The sequence below is a fragment of the Erithacus rubecula genome (assembly GCF_903797595.1).
Source record: "Erithacus rubecula genome assembly, contig: SUPER_W_unloc_3, whole genome shotgun sequence".
Classification (NCBI taxonomy): Eukaryota; Metazoa; Chordata; class Aves; order Passeriformes; family Muscicapidae; genus Erithacus; species Erithacus rubecula.
This window is the reverse complement of record NW_027636312.1, coordinates 482,893-504,153: the sequence shown is the minus strand read 5'-3', so window position 1 is coordinate 504,153 and position 21,261 is coordinate 482,893. Positions and strand designations below refer to the sequence as shown.

General features: G+C 39.0%; 1 protein-coding gene across 3 annotated transcripts in view; it reads left to right on the top strand.

Moving 5' to 3' along the window:
* The first annotated feature begins 247 nt into the window (after positions 1 to 247).
* Positions 248 to 21,261, top strand: part of LOC306814090 (nipped-B-like protein) — a 169,298-nt gene continuing 148,284 nt past the window's right edge. For 2 of the 3 annotated variants that reach the window (XM_079329805.1, XM_079329806.1), the window contains exon 1: positions 248 to 834. The gene's annotated coding sequence lies outside the window, so the exon portion shown is untranslated. The remainder of the gene's footprint in view (positions 835 to 21,261) is intronic. The other variant, XM_079329807.1, reaches the window with a different exon arrangement.

The following is a 21,261-nucleotide window of genomic DNA, read 5'->3' as shown; positions in this document are numbered from 1 at the left end:
CTTCACCAGAAGGGGAGAGAAGAAAGAAACTGAGACAGTAGTTGAAGGGGTGGGGAAGGGGAGAGTCACGCAGCAGAGAGTCAGTTATGCCCGCTGCTGCTAGGCGAGGCGAGGCGGAGAGAACCACTCCAGCTGTAGCAGAGCTCGGAAGGGAGCGGCAGGGAGCAGCGCAGTAACGACGGCGGAAACGACGCTAGTTGAGTGAGTAAGAAAGGGGAAGTTGCTGGTGTTTGGCGCCGGTGGAGGGAGTAATTCCTACAGCTGCACTTCCGGTCGGCATTTTGTTCTGAGAGGGAGCGAGAGACACACACAGAGGATCCTTTCCTTTTCTTTCCCCATCTCCTCCTCTTCTTCTTCCTCTTTCCGTCCCCCTCCCCCTCCCCCCCAGTACCGACTCACGGCTTACTCCGCTTAGGCCGTTCCCTCCCCCATCCTCCTACACTCGCATGTACAGAGGAAGCAGCGGCCCATTGGCAGCTGCCCTGCCCTGCCCTCCCCTCCCCCCACCCCTACCCCGCGGCTTGGAATGTGTCTCGGAACCGGTTTGGTTCGGCCCATGTTGATGCTGTGAAGCAGGTTCCGGGAAAAAGGGATTTGTCTTGGCTGCTCACCCCCTGGCTCTACATGTTCGCTGCACTGAGGAGGAGACGGAAGAGGAGCCAGCCCCCCTCCCGGCCCGGATTATTGTTGTTATATTATCTCCCATCCTCCTCCTGTTCCGCGGTGGCGGCGGCCGCGGCCTAGCAGAGGCGACAGCTCTTCTGAGGAGGGAGAAGGCGGATTTCTCTCCCTCTCTCTCGGATTCTCGTCAGATTCGGACGCCGATTTGCTCAGGTAATCCCCCTTCGTCTCTCCTTCCCCTCTGCCCTCTAGCAGCGGGCCGGGCCTCCCGGCCCAACACTGCCGGGACCAAAGGGGATTACCTGCTCTCCGGGATAGAGGTAAGTAAGTGGTGACCGGAGGTGTTTATTTAGCAGCCCCCCTTCCTGCTCGGTCGGGTCTGGGGGAGGAGATTAGTTCTTTCCGGACTGCCGGGAGGCCTAGGCCCGGCGGAGAGCGCAGGCCTGTCGGCCAGCGCTTTTACTCCAGTTCGGGGATTAGAAAGACGAAGCGGTTTCTCAGTAACAGGCCTCAATCGGAGAGGAGCAGCAAGAGGAGGAAACAATACAACTAGCCGCAAATGTGCACTGATCTTTTGCCCTATTTACAACTTACGAAGTCGGGGACGAAGTAAGTGGAAGAGTAGGGAAAGCGAGACAATTTAAATACCCAGGAACAAAAATACCAGCTCTCTTCGCTATTGCCTTCTATTTTTAACCAACTGCGTTCTGAACATTCAAAACTTCGACGGCACATGGATTTATAACGTAGAGGTTTAATTTCTACATAATATAGCAATTGATTAGTGTGTTAATCACTGACAATTTATAGCATAAAGCTAGCGCTTGTGACGTGATTGACACAACACGGATGCCCGCAGACCTAGAAAATACAGATAGACAAGCATATTTTGTCAGTACTCCACACAATCTCCATGTGCATGTGCTGTATACATTACAGGAATATGTATTGAATGCAGATGAAATACTATTTTATACTCTTAACAAACAGAAAATGGGAGAGGAGTCGTGTAGAGTGCTATGTTTATGATGTTTCAGAGGTCAAGGTGATGATGAGATCTTAGCCTAAGTATTTGAGAATCAATACTAAATTTAATTAAGTGGAAAGTGAGGAACGTTTTAAGTGTCATCATTTCTTATCATGCCATATTCCTTTGAGATCCTGAGGTCCTTATTGGCTGTTTGTGTCCATGATGTTTAAGTATATAATTAGTTGTCATTTTAACAGGTTAAATGTGTTTTGTAAATGATGATAGATGTCAGCTCTTTATTTATAAATGGTAGCTAATTTAGGGTAAGGTAAATCTTGGACTTACTGTGTGGTAGAGTTTGGAGTGTTATTAAAAGTTGAGGTGGATTTAAAATAAACACCCTATGAACTAATAAAAATACTCATACAGAAATTACATAATTGAGGGAATTTTTAAGATATCAAGTTTCACATAGAAAATAAATTTGTAAATGGCAAACAAGTATCAACATTACAGATTTTGTCTATTTTTCAGTAGTTTTTTTAGTTGTTTAGACAGATCTTGTAATAAATGGTAATGAATTTCTGGTATATTGTGTTTAGAGTCTTATAAACTCTGCTATAGTGTCTTTGAGTGCCTTCATACTTGTTTAAAAGGGTGAAGTGAATATAGCTGTCACGTAGGTGGGTTTTTAATGCTGCAAATTTGTGTAGTACTCAGTAGCATGTTCGTGATTTGTATTGGTCAGGGAGCAGTTTGAATTTAAAAAAGACTGAAGCTCCTGCTGAGCCCAAATCCCTCCTTCCCTCCCTTCCTTCCTCCCTCCCACTGGTCTCCCATTCCTGTCTTTGTGCTGCCTGATCCTGTTGAGCACTGCAATAGGGCCTCAGGCCTATGTGCGTGGAGTGAAACCATTTACACTTTGAAAAAGCAGCTTTTTAATTTTAAACTTTGTGAATTGCAGAGGGAGCCATTAGTCGTCTCTAACTGCCTCTATCTCTGTGTGTAGCTGCATTGCTGTTTTCTTTTGGTCTGTGGTAGGCAAAGAGGTAGGCAAAGAGTAACTGCTTTACAGGAAGGAAAGTAGTTGTAGTTCTTGGGTAGCTTCATCATCCAGAAGGGACATGAGCTCATTTGTTTCTTTTGTCCACTCTTCATTTTAATAAAAATGAAGCCATTGTTTGAACTTTTTTGACTTATTTAAGGAGATTTGCTTTAAGTATATATGAGAGCAGGAAATAAGCTACTGTAGTTATGTAGTTCCTGTCAAGTTTATATTGCGTGGATTGTGTTTATGATGTGCTCTTTTTTTCTTAAATCAGAAAACGTGCACTTTTCTGGTATGAAAAATAGGTGTATTTATAGAGGGAAACTTAAGATGATGCCTATTTGTAATGAGGGGGTTTTTTGTTTTATTTGTTCTGAGACGTGGTTAATTCTGAATTAGTTGCACCATCACAGTTTATGTAGTTGTAAATTTTTTTGTCATAAAAATTTATTTAGCATGCAGAAATACTTAATGTGGAAATGTTTATAAGATTACTTAGTTTTTGTTTACATTGTATTTTTAGCACATTTAAAGAGTGTGCCTGTATGGGAAGCAAGAGCTGTCACTTTCATACTCCTTTTGCTCTAGTGTTAGGAGTTTATATTGGTCTGCTGTTTATCACAAAAGCTAAGTGATTAAGGAGGATGTACTTATTTTATTCATGTTATGGAAATACAAAATTAATTATTCTTGAGATGTTGTAGCAATTATTTCAATTGAAGGAGGAAAATATTTTCTTCTTGCTATTTTTATTTTGTGTTTTTGACTACTTTGTGCATTTTGAATGTTTCCTGCATACATATTTTATTTCTTTACTTCTTTAAAACTTTCTTTTGATGCTGTTTTTATACTTCTTTTTTTAAAATAGTTTTTTAACATTTTGATTTCAGAGAAACAGAACAGCTTTAGAAAAGCAAAATTATACCTATAAGTAACTAAAAAAGTAAACATTGAAAAACTTTTTTTTTCATATTAAACTAAGTTGGGAAAAATTATAGAAAAAAAAATTATTGCTTTTAGTATGTGTATCAGTTGGTTCCAAGTGGTTTTCCAATTGGAAATCTCAACATTCTTTAAACGGTTAGATATTTTCTTTTTCAGATTATTTCTCTGTCTTGATTTGAAGCACTTTATTTCCTGAAGGCATGTGTATGTGTAGACAGGCAATGCATTTTACAGGAGCAGTTAAAAAAATGCTGGGCTGCAGCCAGGGACTCTGATAAGGAAACAGCCTAGTAAAATTGCAGAAACAAACTTAATCCAGCTCCTTTCCCTATACACTGGGTTTTTAACTACATTACTGTATTTCCCTCTTACCTTTCTGGTTCCAATTCAGTGCTTCATACAGTGCATGGGAAATCATAGCTGACTGGAATACTGTTATAACCCACTTGATATATTTGTTTTGATAATTGTGCAGCCTACTGCTTTACCTGCTGTATGCCATCCAAATAGTTCATGAATGCTGAAGTGTTTCAATCTATGAATTTGTAGGAATTATCTCAAAATACATATCTGTACTTTACAAACATTGGAGGTTTTTTGCGCATCTGTTAAATATTTTCATTTTACAGATGGAAGACTGAAACAGAGTCAAATAGCAAGTTGACACAAGATTTATAAGCAATTTTCAATTTGATATGCTTTATTCTTGCAATTTGTAGAGTTACTTTATAGCACTTAAGAAGTTCATAGCATTGTTTTCTTTGACTTAGTGGTTGTGAGTGCCCTGCATTTCAACATATCAAGCACATTGCTTCTTGTGGTGGATTCCTAAGAAGTAGAGAATGGGTTTTTGCCAATAGTCTTAAAACATCTATTCAGTTTCAGCTGTCTTGATCATGCCAAGAGCTGGACAAGAATAGATTTTTCTGTCCTGAAAAATTAAAAAGAATCATCTTCCATATTGTGAAGAAACCAAAATCTTTTAGTTTATTAGTAAGAACAGAGACAAGAACTAGATAGTGACCCAAATCGTACAAATAATTAAACGATGTGTCTGAAATATTGAAAGTGATTAATTTCTAGCAGGAACTAGCAACCCTGGAGAGTACCCTAAGCATTGGTTATTGGCTGTTAGGAAAAGAACTCTACCTCTTAAATAATTGTTGTAGTTGGTATAAACTGACTGAATGGAAACCTCTGCAGCTTAGTGGTCAGACCATTTCATTCTGATGTCAGTTTGTTGCCCAGCTGCTGTATGGCTTTGTTAGGAAAGCAAGACTGTTCACAGATATAGTAAGCATGTTCCTAACCAGAACATTGCTTTTGGGATGTAGGAAGTTCAGGTTCAAATGTCTGATCTGTATCAGAGAAGTTGTTGAGCTTTTCTTCCACCCCCTGTCTTTTTATGGTCTCATCATGTGCTCCAGGCATGATCCAGAGGCTGTGGGTATATTATGGAACAGGTAGGATTTTTATTTCTTTCCTTGTGATAGAAAATTATTTTTAAAGAAGTTATTTTTTTACAAATTGTCAGTTTCCAGCAAAAGCTCTCTCAGATAGGAAGCTTTTTAAAATTGATTTGATCTATTAACCATTTTATTCAATTTCCTTAGTAAAAAAAAAAGAAAAAGTAATGTCCCAAAGAAAGCATCTCCTTTTTTGTATAACTCTGATTTGTTTAATTATATATATGTCATGTGCCATATATGAGGCAGGGATCCTGTGAATTACAAAACCAGTATAATGATCATTGAATGAATGACTATTATAATGCACAAGGGACTGAAGTGTAGGCATAAATAACCATAATTTTCACATTTCTTAATACTTGAGTGCTTGGTTTTATAGTTCTGACCTTTTTATTCTCTTTTTAAAAATAATGACATTTATCAAGCTTCTTGAATGTAAACACATCTGTGATAGGGGTTGCACTATCTCTCATGTTTGAGCTAACAATCTCTCCTCTGTGTTGAACAGCCCCTCAGGATTAGGTAACGAGTACTTTGTTTTTGAAATTTTATTTTCAGGTTTAGGTTTTGACTATTTAAGAAATATTTTTTTTCTTTTAATAATATATAATAATTTTGTAGAATAGATTTACCCTGTGAAGACCAATAATAGTTTTAATGATTGTGTCATAGTTGCTTAGCATTGTTCTTGTGGTTGATTATGATAAAACCCAAATTGTTGTTAGACATTTTACGAATCTTTGTGAGTTAAAGATGGTTTTATTTTTGGGGAACGGGGTGGGTTGTCGCCCTGAGTGCTCATTGCAAAGATGTAGTGGTAGGCTTCCACTTGTGACTTGTTTGCAGTAACTTTCTGTGTTCTGAAGACAGTTTGACAAATTCAGTGCTCATGTAGCTTACATATTCTTCAGTGGTATGTTAATGTAGATGTTAATTAGCTTCAGATAATGTGAGAGAATTTTTATAATTACCTGTTTGAAAGGCATATAGATACTTTTCCACTGAAAAGGACAGAACTATGTTTGAAAACTTGCCTTAATATCCTTTAGAAATAAGAATCACCTACTCAACAGCCAATGTCTTAGAAGATGTGGAAAAGGATATTTGCTGTCAGTAAACATTGGGAATAATTAGCATTGGGAGGAGCTCAAGTTCTTTCTAACACAAGCCTGGAAAACAAATGTAAATTAATATTTATATCAAAGACAAATTTATACTAACAGCAGTACTCTATATAGTACTAAACTGCTATTTCACATTATCCAATATTATCATGTGTGCCAAAGCATGCAGTCATGTCAAATGCATGGTCTGTGAAGGCCACTTGTGGTTTTGCAAGCTTTAATTCATGTTTTCCCATGGTAACTGTTAAAGACAGAAAAAAGAGTTATGAATTGAGAATTGTCCCTGGATCATGTCCTGTGAGTTTAATGGGAAGAGTTTAAATTTTTTGGAGACGATAAACAGCCTGTTCTCCCAAGAACCAGTCTTTTCCTTGATATTCTCCTCTTATTTGTGTGCTTTATCACAGAGGTTGGTGGTAAGGTATTACACTACTGGAAAACAGGAAAGGAACTCGATAGTTTGAAAGCCTGGGTGAATAGCTAGCAAAAGATAGTATCCCTACCCATGTAGGTGCTTCAGTGTCAAATGAAAAAAGGAAAGATGGAGAACTGAGAACTAGGTACTCTTTATTTCTGCTTGAGTGTATATGTTAATATTGACGCAAGTTTAAGGTAGTTGAGGCTTGATCCATTTAAACCATTTCTGGTTTCTGTTTAAATGACATGTGAATGAAACTAGAAGAGTATCATACTTCATTTTTAATGTTTCTGTATTGCCAGAAGTTTATCATAGATGTGTAGTCTCTGGGACTCCTTTGTACTAAAGTAATTTCCAGTTTGGAAAAAAAGAAAATTGATTCTGTACTTCTACAATAGCAAAGCTGCAGAGAACTGAGAATCTTTTCCTAAAGTAGCCTGTGACTTGTGAAATTATGTTAACGTTTCACACTAGAAAGATTGAGCTACCTCTAAAAGGTAGGTGTGTATATCACTTGCATCCCAGGGAAGACTGCAAAGATCAACTTTAGTTTTCCCTCACAGGTGATGCTCTACATATATATAGAAATGCTATGCTCTATATCTTACTTTGTACACACTTATTTTCATTTGTCAGTGAGTGATGGTAGGCAAACAACTATAATTATATTTTTCTCATAACAGGATGATCTGAAATATGTAACACTTATTTTGGGATATTTTTAAATTTTTAATTTTTAAGTAATTAAAAGATATAGTGGTGATAATCCCCTTTCAGTGGGGTTTTTATGATTTTTTAAACATATGTAAAACTCTGTGACATTTAGAATGGAACTTATCTGCATTTTAAAATCCATCCCCTTGCTAGAAAAAAAATGGATACTTCATTGCAAATTGTTGCAGTTGAACAAATTATGAAAATAAAGTGCTCAACATGCAATTGTGTAAATTCTATTAAAACGAAAAAAAAAAGCATTACTGAGTAATCTAGTCTTTATTTATTTGATTTATCTGCATGATCAATTGTTGCTGACCATGTATCTGTAGCATATGGCCCACAGTTCACATTTGCCTTAACAATAGCTGGGATAATAGTGCTGTCTGAATACTGTATTAGTAAGCTTTATATTAAAGACTCAGAGGAATTGAAGGGTATAATTAGCCTTTTCTTTCACAGTAGTGAACTTTAGATCCTTAAGAAAAGAAGATGGTAGTCATTTAGAGTCAAATGCCTGGAGAATAAAGTACATAGAAGGCAACCAGAACATCTGTAGGCTGGATGCAGAGATGGAAGAATTCAGTGTGGATTGTTGTGGTGTAATCCTGTGAGAACTAACTTTATGGAGCAGTTCTTGGGCCTTCTCCAAATGCCCATAACATAGCTTGGAAGTTCAGTCAGTAACTTAGAACTGTGTGGCCTAAGACTTGTTTCTTTTTTATTTTAACATACCAGTTTAGAATTGAGATGTATTTATAGGATGGGTTTTATTAATAAAATGATATCTGCAACTCATACAAATAAAGAAAATTCACAAATATGTGAATGCAGTTTTTGTTTTTTAGTCACTAATTGATGACCAACTTTCTCATATTGGAAGGTGTGACTTATAAATCATGAAAAAATATTTGTCATATATTAATGAATAGCAAAGTAGTAGCAGTGCATTTATCCTCTCAGATTTTACCAGTCACTTATTCAAGGAAGTAATTTTAAGGCAAGTTTTTTCTTTTACTATGTAGTTTGTTGCCATAATTTTTTATCAACCTCATTATCTCCTTGCTTTTGTGAAAGCTTATATTTTTGATATAATTTCGATATGCTTTCCAAAAGACATGAACACTTCAGCAATTGAAGTTAGAAACAGGTTTAACTAAACTAAAATAAGCTGTTCTTACAATGAGACTTATATTTCTGCATTTCTTTGTTATTTTTAATATTCTACTGAAATAAAAATGTTTTTTATCATTTTTCATTAGTAAAGTCTTGCTCATCTCTCCCCCTCCCTCCTCAATTTTGAAATCGGCTGTTTAATCACTAACTCACATAAGGCAATGAAGAAGCCACATCATGAGAGACCTCTCTGGAGGGGGGAAAAAATTAAATTCTTGTTCTGTTTTACTTTGGAGCACTGACAGAACAGGTTGGTTGGGTGGAGTATAAATCAGGCTGTCTTTCTCTGGTTTGTGTGTTATAACAGATTAGCAAAGGAGAGCTTTGCAAGTGTGTGATGTGAACAAGAGCAAAGACTTTAGTCCATTTCTTACCTTGCAAAATATGAACAGACATATTTCAGCTTAGGTGAGGTGGGCAAGTTTGTGGGTGAAAACTTGATTTCTGAGGAGGCATGTTTGATGATTTGCAATAATTACAGTTTGTTTTGCATTATTGCATTTTTAAAATTAAAAATATTTTTAAATTATTTAGGAATGCTGACTTTCCAAGTTTGTTACTAAAATAGGTCTTGAGAAATGCTTTAGCTGAGTGGAAGATATTAACAATTAGGATTATTAGAGAGATACAGCCCTTCTGTGAAGACAGGCTGAGAGAGTTGGGGCTGTTCAGCCTGGAGAAGGCTCCAAGGAGACCTTAGAGCACCTTCCCATTTCTGAAGGGGGCTGAAAAGAAAGTTGGAAAGGGACTCTTTACAAGGGCATGGAGTGACAAGACAAGGGAGAATGGTTTATACAGAAAGAATAGAGGTTTAGATTAGATATTGGGAAGAAATCCTTGACTGTGAGGGTGGTGAGGCTCTGGCACAGGTTGTCCAGAGAAGCTGTGGCTGCCCCATCCCTAGAAGTGTTCAAGGCCAGGTTGGATGGGACTTGGAGCAACCTGGTCTAGTGGAAGGTGTCCCTGCTCATAGCAGGGAGTTGGAATGAGATGGTCTTGAAGGTCCCTTCCAACCCAAACCATTCTATGATGCTATGAAAGTTTAGTATAATAGAACACATAGGATAGCTCTGCAAGGATCTTTTTGTTTCACTACATCTCTTATTTCCTTGGATTTTGGGGAAGTATGGAGCTGGATTTGTTTAGTTGGGAGAAAAGGAGGCTCAGGGGGGACCTTGTTACTCTCTACAACTCCCTGACAGGAGGTTGTAGTGAGGTGGGGCTGGTATCTTCTGCCAAGCCTACAGTGAGAGAACCAGAGGAAGTGGCCTTAAACTGAGACAGGGAAGATTCAGATTAGATATCAGAACACTGTTTTCCCTGTTTGGGTTTTCAGGCATTGGAATAGATTGCCCAGGGAGGTGGTAGTCACCATCCCTGCTGGAGGTATTTTAGAGGTGTCTGGATCTGGCGCTGGGTGATGTGGTTTAGTGGTGACAGCGGTAGTGCTGGGTAGACAGTTGGACTTGATCTTACATGTCCCTTCCAACCTTGATGTTTCTTCAATTCTATTCTATCATTAGCATTTATGAATATGTTGTCTTGTTTGCTTACTTGTGTTTACTTATAATAATAATAATAATAAATAGTGTGAACCTTCTCTCTGTAGGGTATTTTGTATGGTTTTCAATGATATTCTCCTCCACAGCAAAATAAAAACAACGCATGACCTCCTGATGAAATTTCCAGAAAAGTTCTGTCAGAGAAAAAATATTTAGAGTGACATTTGAAAACAGCATAGTGATATTGATGGAAGAAAATGCATTCTAATTTAAGGTCTAGCACACTTTGATTTTAACAAGTGTTTCATTTTAGAGATATTTTAATGGTGTAAAGCTGAAATGCCTTGGTTCTGTTATTTTTAAAGTCTGTTTAAATGGAAACATTTTCTAAGCTATGTCCACTTTGACAATTGACAGTTTTCAGTGAAACTTTCTAATTAAAAAATGTCTCATTCAGTTTAATGAACATCTATCTGAGGGTGAGGATCTACATAAATCCTTTCTCTCTAGCCGTTAATGGTGAGGGAAGTGGAATTTTCACCAGTACCTTTCCCTTGTACTTTATTTATAAGGGCCTTAAATGCTGTAATTTGAGCAATGTTCTTAAATTTCTGCCAATCAAATGATTTCTCTTTTGTACATATATAAGATAGTAGCCATGAGAGCTCTTACAGATCTTGCATATGCTTCTTGTCTTACCTGTTATTTTATAGCTCCTATCACAGTCCACTTCAGGGAGCCTTAGACAGCTTTGATCTCATGGATTCTTTTAAATTTTGGTAAATAAGCAGGCATACTAAGAAGATGGCTAGAACTTGTGGAGGAGGTTCAGTCATCTTGGCTCTAATCTGGATTTTTTTGAATATCCCTTTAGCAAAGAGAAATTCTCTGTTTACCAGATGTGAATTTAGAAATGCAAGACAGAGGGTTAAGATGCTAATAGTTCAGTTTGTCACCTCTCATCCATAACCCTGTCTACTGTGCTTCCTTTGTTAGGTTTGTATGATGGCAGTGGTCATGTGGTTGTACAGCTTCCTATCTTCAAGACTGCTACCCCTACATTTCCTTAAGCTTAAAAAAATACTATATGTACAGTGATTATATCAAGGCCAGCTAGGGAAATTATGGCAGTCAGCAAAGTATAACTTTATAGCTGAATTTTCTAATTTTTTGTATTGTAAAATTGGCAGTTTAGTTATAAAATTTTGTCAGCATAATACTTGGAGAGCACAAAATCCATTAATATAAACTTTTGTGCACACTGTGTCATGGCAACTAAGTACCACAACTGCTTTTCTTCCCCCTTTAGTGTGAAGGGGCAGGATTGGAAAGGTAAAAGTGAGAAGGAGGGGAGCCCCAAAACCAAAGAGGAAAGTAAAACCCAAGGAAAACAAGTGATGCAAATGGAAACGATTGCTTGCCACCAACTGATGCCCAGCCAGTCCCTGAGTAGCAGCCCTGCAAGAACCTCCCCTGTTTTATTGCTGAGCACGATGTCATGTGGTCTGGGATATCCCTTTGATCAGTTGGGGGTCACCTGTCCTGACTGTGTCCCCTCCCAACCTCCTACACACCCCCAGCCCCCTCCCCAGTGTGGCCATACGAGGAGCAGAATAGGTCTTGGCTCTGTACAAACTCAGCAATACCAAAAACACTTGTTATCAACCCTGTGTTTAACACAAACCCAAACACAGACCCACAGCAGCTACTATGAAGGTGTTGAAGTTTATCCCAGCTAAACCAAATACAACATGAATTCTCTTTTCAGAGTATAGGTTCTTATTAGGAGTGACCATGCTTAGTCATCCAAATTTATTGAATACTTACTTTGTTTAGTCAGTTTGTTTGCTGAAACAATAATGCTTTCTCCACAACAGGTAGAACAGAAATTTTGAAATTTATTAGAATTGTATAGATATAGTTTATTCAATGCTGTTGAATTGTAGTGAAAAATAGTTGATATATAGGGCCACGAGCTTCTGACTTTCTAGAAGTACAAAAGTGAAGAAAATACTTTTCTTTAATTAATAAAACCTGTATCAAGTTTTATTTACTTTTTGTGGTAAGAACCCTCCTTAACACTGCACTTTAATTTTTATCTCTGAAAAGGACAGCCTTTAAAAAGTAGATTAAAAATCTGTGATAATGCTGCTGTACATAATCATGATGTATTGACTGAAGAGCACATTCTGGATTATATATTTCTCCCCTTGTTTCATGTTTGAAGTGGAAAACATAGAGGTTTATGCTTGTTTTAAATCGTGTTACCAAATAAGTTGTCAAATGCAGGAGTTTAACTGATGAAAACACTGGTGGAATCTGAAATCCTCTAATAATTTTCTAGTTTTACAGTGTTTCTTCTCTTAAACCTCATTTTGATATTGATCATCAAGCCACACCTGTAATTACAGCTTTAATTTGCCTAAACTAAAATAGTTGTTAATTTAGGTACTGTTACTGGGAAGCTGTTACGGGCCACAAATTTTCTTTATAGACTTCTGTCCTGGTTTAGGGCAAATTTGGGAGAAAACCTCCAAAGGGCCTCCCCCCACAAAAGGAAACCCAAGTGGCCCCTCCCCCAACCGGTTTGGGAAGAAGTTTCCTCGGAGAGAAGTAGAAAAAACCTGTTTATTCAACAGGCAAAGTACTGCCCAGCACAAAAATATGAACAATACCAAACAACAAAACCTCTTGCTGCTCTGAAGAGATGACAAATTCAGAAAGTCTCTCTCGTGTGGGTGGTATCTCAGCTCAGTCTGTTATCAGTCCCTCAGGTGCTAGGTGCCCCTGCCCAGGCCAGGCCTTGGTGGGCCACAGGTGCAAGCTCCCAGTGCCCCCCCTGGGTCCCCAGTACAGAGCAGGTTCAAATAATTTTAGGAAAAAAAGAAAAAGAAACTGTCTGGGGAACTTTTCTGCTTCAGTTAGTAAAAAACTAACTAAAAGCAAAGGAGAGCTGTCCACCACAGAGACATAGTCCAGGAGACAAAGCAATGAAGCTCCTATCTGCGTGTTTTGAAAACAACCATCTCAGACATTCCACCGCTTCTCCTTTCCCCCCCTTCACTCTCAAATCCAGCCTTAAAGGCACAAATCTTATTTCTGGGCTAAACAGACAAATGGGGATACAAGTCAAGATCACAAAGTCACCCCAGGACTTCATAGCATTAATCCTGCTTGTGTTATCTGAGTGTGTGTCTATATATTACTAAAAGAACTGACAGGTATAATTTGAAAAACCAGGCAGAAAAAAACCCCACTGAGGGGTGAGCTGTGACTTAAACAAAAAACATCCCTTCTAATTCCTATAAAATAGTCTTTCAGAATATTTTATTATTTTAGTATGATGTTAGTTGCCTTTCTGTCTATTTTCTAAAACTGTGGACAAAATATCTTGGTGCTCTGGAAATTATATTTTTTTTCTCATGATTGTTCCTCTATCCAACTGACTATATTAAATCACTGAGGCAGATAGTAAAAGACCAGACTTCAATGTTAACAGCAATCTACATAACTGTTCTCTGTACTTCAAGTTACATGTGCAGTTTATCTTCTTAGTTTTTGAAGTTCCTAGCTTGAAGGCAAGTGGTTAAAACATGGTAGGATGGTGTAAAAGGTAGTGGTATTATAAAAGAAAACAACCCAGAGCCTTGCAACTTTCAAAGTTTCCCACACCTACCAGCAGAGAGGATTCTGTACCCTTTATCTATGTAGTCTGGTATCATACACACCTTGTGCCTTATGACTCTTGAAATTGGATTAATGATATCAAATTGTAAAGAAATGCCTTTTCCCACCTGCTGGTCCAGAGATATCAGTCATGATGAGGCAGAAATCTTGACAATTGGATAACATTTTTTTTCCTGTTTACCAAGAGTTAACTTAAAAAAATGGATAAAAAAATCCCATAGTGAATTGCAATACACTGGGCTTTTTTGTGAAATGGAATACAATATAATATTTTTAAAGACTGTTTTCTTACAGTGTGTTGGTTAAGCTTTGCTTCAACTACATTTTTTGGATTTAACTTTCAATTTGCCTTTTACTTAGTAGGTTTCACTGAATTACTGTGTAAGGTCATACCTTAGACAAATTATACCTTGATCTCCAAAACTGTTGGTGGTACTTGATCCAGGCACATTCAAAGATTGTCTCAATTTCTACAACCAAAGACTGACTTAGCATTTGCTTATAGTTTCTCAAAAGCACCAGGTGCTGGAACATGCAGGCTAAAACTGATGAAAGCAAGGAAATTTTTTCTTAGCTGACCTAAAACACAGGCATGTATTACATAACCTGTAATGAATGTAAGATGAGAATTATGCATTCTATGAATTCATTCTTGTAGCTCTATCCATGATTGTCAGTCTTGTACTGAAGTGCTTTTGCTATTCATAATATAAGCCTATTTCAGGTGGTGACTGGTAGTGATGTTTAATAGAATTATAGAGTAATTAAGATTGGAAAAGACCTTAAACATCATGGAGTCCAACAATTAACCTAAAACTGCCAGATCCATCACTTAAACCATGTCTCTAAGCACCATATCTACATGTTTTTGAACACTTCCAGTACCCTTTCCACCACTTCCCTGGGCAGCCGGTTCCAATGCTTTACAAAATGTTCTGTGAAGAAATTTTCCCTAATATCCAGTCTAAACCTCCCCTGGCACAACTTGAGGCCCTTTCTTCTTGTCCTATCGCTGGCTAGCTGGGAGAAGAACCCAACCCCCACCTGGCTTCACCCTCCTTTCAGGGAGTTGTACAGAGTGAGAAGGTCCTCCACTGAGCCTTCTTTTCTCCAGGCTGAGCCCCCTGAGCTCACTCAGCCACTCCTGGTGCTCCAGACCCCTCCCCAGCTCTGTTGTCCTTCTCTTGACTGACTCCATCACCTCAATGTCTTTCTTGCAGTGAGGGGCCCAGAACTGGACACAGCACTCTAGGTGTGGCCTCACCAGTGCCAAGTACAGAGGGACAATCACTTCCCTGGTCCTGCTGGTCACACCATTTCTGATCCAAGCCAGGATGCCATTGGCCTTCCTGCCCACCTGGGCACACACTGGCTCATGTTCAGCTGCTGTCGTTCAGCACCCCCAGGTCCTTTTCCTTGTGGGCAGCTTTCCAGCCACTCTGCCCCAGCCTGGAGATGCATGGGGTTGTTGTGACCCAAGGGCAGGACCTGGCACTTGTCCTTGTTGAACCTCATACAGTTGGCCTTGTCCCATTGCTCCAGCCTGTCCAGATCCCTCTGCAGAGCCTTCCTGCCCTCCAGCAGATCAACACTTCCACCCAACTTGGTGCCCTCTGCAAACTTACTGAGGGGGCACTTGCTCCCCTTGTCCAGGTCATCAATGAAGATGACAAATAGGACTGCCCCCCCTATTGAGCTTTGAAGAACTCCACAGATGACTGGCTGCCAATTGGATGTAGCTCCATTCCCCACCACTCTCTGGGCCTGGCCATCTAGACAGTTCCTAGCCCAGTGAAGACAGCACCTGTCCCACCCTTGGGCTGCCAGCTTTTCCAGAATGCTGTGGGAGACAGCATCAAAGGCTTTACTGAAGTGCAGGTAGTCACACACACAGCCTTTCCCTCACACACTAGGTGGGTCACCTGGTCATAAAAGGAGATCAGGTTGGTCAAGCAGGACCTGCCTTTCCTAAACCCCTGCTGGCTGAGCCTGATGCGCTGGTTGTCCTGCACATGCCATGTGATTGCACTCAAAATTATCCATAACCTTCCCAGGTACTGAGGTCAGGCTGACAGGCCTGTAGCTCCCCGGATCCTCCTTCTGACCCTTGTTGTAGATAGCTGCTACATTTGCCAATTTCCAGTCACCTGGGACCTCCTCAGTTGGCCAGGACTACTGGTAAATGATGGACAGTGGCTCAGTGAATACTTCTACCAACTCCCTCAGTACTCTTGGATGAATACTATTCAGCCCCATGGCCCTGTGTGAGTCTAAGTGGTGTAGCAGGTCACTGAGCATTCTCTCCTGGATTATGGGGTCTTCATTCCAGTCTCCATACCTGTCTTCCAGCTCTGAGGGCCGAGTACTTTGACAACAACTGGTCTTGGTATTAAAGACTGAGGCAAAGAAGGCATTAAGCACCTCAGCCTTTTCCTCATCCTTTGTCACTATGTTTACCTCCACATCAAGTACAGGATGTAGATTTTTCTAGGCCCTCCTTTTGTTGCTGATGCATTTGTAGAAGCACTTTTTGTTGTCTTTTACAGCAGTAGCCAGATGAAGTTCTAGCTGGCTTTGGCCCTTCGAATTTTCTCCCTGCATGGCTTCACGACATCCTTGTCCTCCTGAGCTGCCTGCCTCTTTCCAGAGGTGATGCACTCTCTTGTTCTCCCTGAGTTTCATTCAAAGCTCTCTGTTCAGCCAGGCCAGTCTTCTTCCCTACTGGCTCGTCTTTCAGCACATGGGGACAGCCTGCTCCTGCTCCTCTCAGACTTCCTTCTTAAAACACATCCAGCCTTCCTGGAGCCCTTTGCCCTTCAGGACTGCCTCCCAAGTGACTGTCTCAACCAGGCTCCCTAACAGGCCAGTTTGCCCTCTGGAAGTCCAAGGTGGCAGTTCTGCTGACCCCCTGCTTACTTCTCTGAAAACAGAAAACACTATCATTTCATGATCACTGTGCCTAAGAAGGCCTCCAATTATCACATCCCACACCAGCCCTTCTCTGTTCACAAACAGGAGGTCCAGTGGGGCACAATTATATATTTTTAGTTTAGTGATGTGGACAAGCTACTTTCATTGAAGGTAGGGTGTAATCATTTAATTTTGTTTGCTCTATCATTTTTTAAATGTGAGATCACTTAGCTCTTTTGGTGGAGTGACAAAACTAGGAAGAAATTATTGACTTGAAATATCTTTTTCTGACTTCTGACACTGGTGTGGCTTTCATCTTTGATGGTTTTAGACAGAATGTGAGTAAAAATTCTTTTAAGAAAAAAAGGTATGATCATAGACAACCTAGACACAATAAATTTTTCGTAATGAATGTATAATATTATTTTTTTTGCGTATTTCTTTGGCTTTTCCTGTCGTTGTTATGTTTAAATTTGATTCCTCCCCTTTTAATATCCTTATTGGCATAGTGATGTCATATCTTCTATGGCTTTTTTGGATTATAAGTATTGGACGTTTTTTTCATATTTCTGTATTGCAACTTTCGGATTGCATATGCTCTATTCAAAAATTATCCCTTTGTAATCGAGTGGAAGAAAAGCAGCAAAACCAAACCACATAAAAATGATTGAATTTTTTAATGCTTGTTCTTAGGAAATTTAATCATGCATTTAATTTTTAAAGGTAATTTTAAAAAAGATGGAAAGGAGCAAGAGGTTTAAGAATGTTTTCATTCTATTAACCTTATTCCTTGTTCATAGAATTGAAGCATTTTGCTAAAAGCTGGAAGCAACTACTACAGTTAAATGGACAAGTGTTTCTCCCTGTCTACCGTATTTTATATTGATTGAGCATCGTTGCCTATTACCTTCTAAAACCCAGACAACTCTATTCCTTGACAGGCCAGTGAACAAATCTGCAAGACCCGTAAATATTTCTGAGAAGTACTGCCACTAAAGCCTGGCCCTCTTCATAAAAGTGCTACTTATTTTCTAGTATTTACTAGTGCTGTTATTCATGAGTCATAAACCATCTTGTGTCATTAAGCTTTTTGAGGAGGATTTTTGAAGAGGATTACCTGACAGTGTACGAGGCATTGCCCAAGTATTCCTCATGTTTCACCCAGAGGCCCTTACTGCTTTGAAGGCATGTATGCATAATTTGGAGTAGGAGGTCAGGATGTCCACTAAATAGAATTCAAGTTAGAGAAGAGCTTGCCCTTAATATCTGGAATAGGAACCTGTATAAAATGAACCATTTTCTATGGACAGTGAGGATGCAGTTTGAAGTATGCTATGTATTCATAAGTGCTGTCTACACAGTGTTACATAATAGGTTAACCGTCTACATATATACAGATATTTTAGAGGTCAGCTAGTGAGGGTTTTTTTTTTCTTTAGTCAGTGTATTCAGTAGACCAAAACTTTCAGTGGTATGGGTTTGATGGCAAGTGAAACATCAGCTGGAGTTTGGTTCTCCAGAGGCCAACAGGGGTGATTTTTATATGGTATAAAAAAATAAATTTTAGTAACTTATTTAAGTCTTAGATGTTTTTTTTTTCTGCAGTAGTACCAGGAAAAAAAAACAGAGCTTGCCAGTGTCATGCTGCTGTATTGCAGAAGGTGTAAGGTAAGGTTTTGTGGACTGCATTACAACGTTAGAAATTCTTAAGTCAATTTGAATAGTAGATGTCATAGTAACTGTATGTTTTTATTTTAAAGTGGATATTGTGTATGGTTTTATTTAAAATTCAGCTTATTTTACAGTGTTGTTGCATGTGATTTTTGACATATTTATGCTTGTCATGAAGTTATCCTGCTAGAGGTATGGGTATTCCTAGGATTGGGCTATAATAGCTGAAGGCTTTTGTCTGGTACATGGGACTAGTAGGGTTTTTAATAGTGGACTAAAAATTTGGATGTGAGTGTTTGAAGTGACCAATTTTCCCATGTAGACCAACTCTCGATAAGATGGTAGCAACAGGTGAAACAAAAAAAAAAATTACTTTAGATCACCAGATAGTCTCTATAGTACTTGGAGATGAGATGTCTTTCATTAGCAAATAATTTTCATCATTGACTATCAAGTTCCTGTAACCTTTCCCTGTCTCTTTTTTTTCCTCCTTTTTTTTCTTTTTCTTTGTAGCTATTTGCCCATGTATATCTGGAGTCAGGTACACATCTCAAGTTTAAATTATTACTGTATAATATTTAACAATTTGGAAATACTAGCAAGCTGGACAGTAGAATTCAGCACATCTGTGCTCTCAAAGATTTCATCACTTTGTCACCAGTGTTTCTACTAATACTTATGTTGAGTAAACCAGAGTGTTGTCCTCTTGTTCTGAGAGAGCAGGAGCAGGATTAATCCTAGTTTCTTCCTGATCTTTGCATGAAGCAGTGGGGACAGTGTGGAAGGAAACCTGGCCAATTCATAGAACTGAGAGAAAAGGAAGAAAGTAAGACAGAATATGTGAATTTAAGGAAAGATTTTTTGCAAAATAGTATTTTTGATCAGTTGGCAGTAGCAACAGTAGTATGGAAGAAGGCATATTTGTTCTTGCTTTAGCAGTTGCAAACGCACAGGAAGCAGCAAAGGGAGATAAATAAATGAGTAGTGTTTTTTCCCGTTTCTCAATCCAACCCTTACTTGCATGAGAAATTTAATATATAGATTTCTTTTTGATTGCTCCTTTCATAATAAGATTAGGCCATCTCCTTCTAACCCTCCTATTTATTTACTATATTATCCTTTCTCATTGAAATGAATAACAAATCAGAGTGCTGTGAAAACAATAGGTTTCAGTGTCAGTAATCCACTGAAACAGTTCAGCTGTTACATTGAATTTTTCCTGTGCTTTATGTCAGCACCTGTAGTGCTATTAGTTTCATTCAGCATCTCTGAGTCTCAGGTTGTCCTGCATTTTGTCACAACACAAGCTGGCTTGTAGCTAGGCAATTAATTTGGCCATAGATAAGAGATTCAGTTTGATCAGCCTGGTTCAATAAACAGGCCCCTAGCTGAAAAATGATAGGATATATTCAAACCCAAACAGGGATTTCACCCAATGACCTTCCATCCTAAGATGCAGACACCCATTGGTCAGAGAGCTGAGCAATCCGAACTCCCAACCAATCACATGTGTATACCTGGGAAATCCAAACTCCCTATTTAGGGAGAGTTCAGAACAATAAAGGAGGCTTTTGTCACATGGATTACAGATAGTTGTGTCATTTTTCTCTGACCCAACTCCAATCAATGTTATAGCATTTACTGCTTTTTATATTACCTTCTGTTTGCTCTTCCTATTTCCTGATGCATTAATTTACAGAAATTCTTGGGACTAACTATTGTCAACTGATCATACAACTTTTGCTCCCACTTTTCTGTTTATGTACACAATATATTAAAAAATTTCAATTATTTTATGTTGTGAATGGTCTAAATTAAAATAACAGTGAGATGGTTCAGACTCCTGTGTCTCTTATTATTCCAAACTTACAATATGGAATACGTATTTCAGGGCCAGTGCTCTTAAATGTTTTTATAAATTATCTGGATGTGGGAGTTGAATGTATGTTAAGCTTTCCATCGATACTAAACTAGGAGGACCTGTTTACTCCCTTGAGGGTAGATAGGCCTTACAGAGTGATCTAGATAGTCTAGAGGGCTGGGCAACCACCAAGCATATGAAGTTTAACAAGGACAAGTGCTGGATTCTGCACCTGGGCTGGGGCAACCCTGGGTGTATGGACAGACTGGGTAACAAGAGGCTGGAGAGCAGCACCATGGAAAAGGACCTGGGAGTCCTGGTCGATGACAAGTTGAATATGAGTCAGCAGTGTTCCCTGGCAGCCAGGATGGCTGACCTGTCCTGGGGTGCATCAGGCACAGCATCACCAGCTAGTCGAGGGAGGAATTGTCTCACTCTGTTCTGCACTAAAGCAGCCTCACCTCAAGTCCTGGGGGCAGTTCTGGGTGCCACAATATAAAAAAGATATAAAGCCATTAGAGAGCATCCAAAGGAGGGTGACCAAGATGGTGAAGGGCCTTGAGGGCAAGGTTTACAAGTCACAGCTCGAGGCCACTTGGTTTGTTCAGCCTGGAGGAGACTGAGGGGAGACCTCATCCAATCCACAGCTTCCTTGAGGGCAGCAGCATAAAGTAAACGAAATGGAGAGTTTACTGATGTATAAAGCAAATGTTTTCTAGTGCTAAACTTCCATTGTCAATGTGTGATAGCATAATAGTTTTGAATATTGACAGAGGTATATTTTTATTTTTACTGTTTTTCAGTTGCAAAGCTTCATGAAGTCACATGCAGTTACCTTAGGTTACCTGATGCACAGTAGCCTGAAGAACAGCCCTAAGCTAGAATATTAAAAATATATGGATAGAGAAAATCTTGATGACTGCAGTTCTTGTACCAAGCTAAATTAAAACTCTCCTGGTTTGAAAGGACAGGTGTCTGCCAGTAAGGGCAGAAGTTTCCCTTTGAAATAGAGACTTTAGTTCCACTTCCCCCAGTATTATAATTGTTTCAATCAAGGACCCTGAGGCAGAGATAAGGGGGTGGGAATAACAGCTCTTTTACTAATATATCTAACTGTACAAGCAGAAAACAACAGCAGTTGTTAA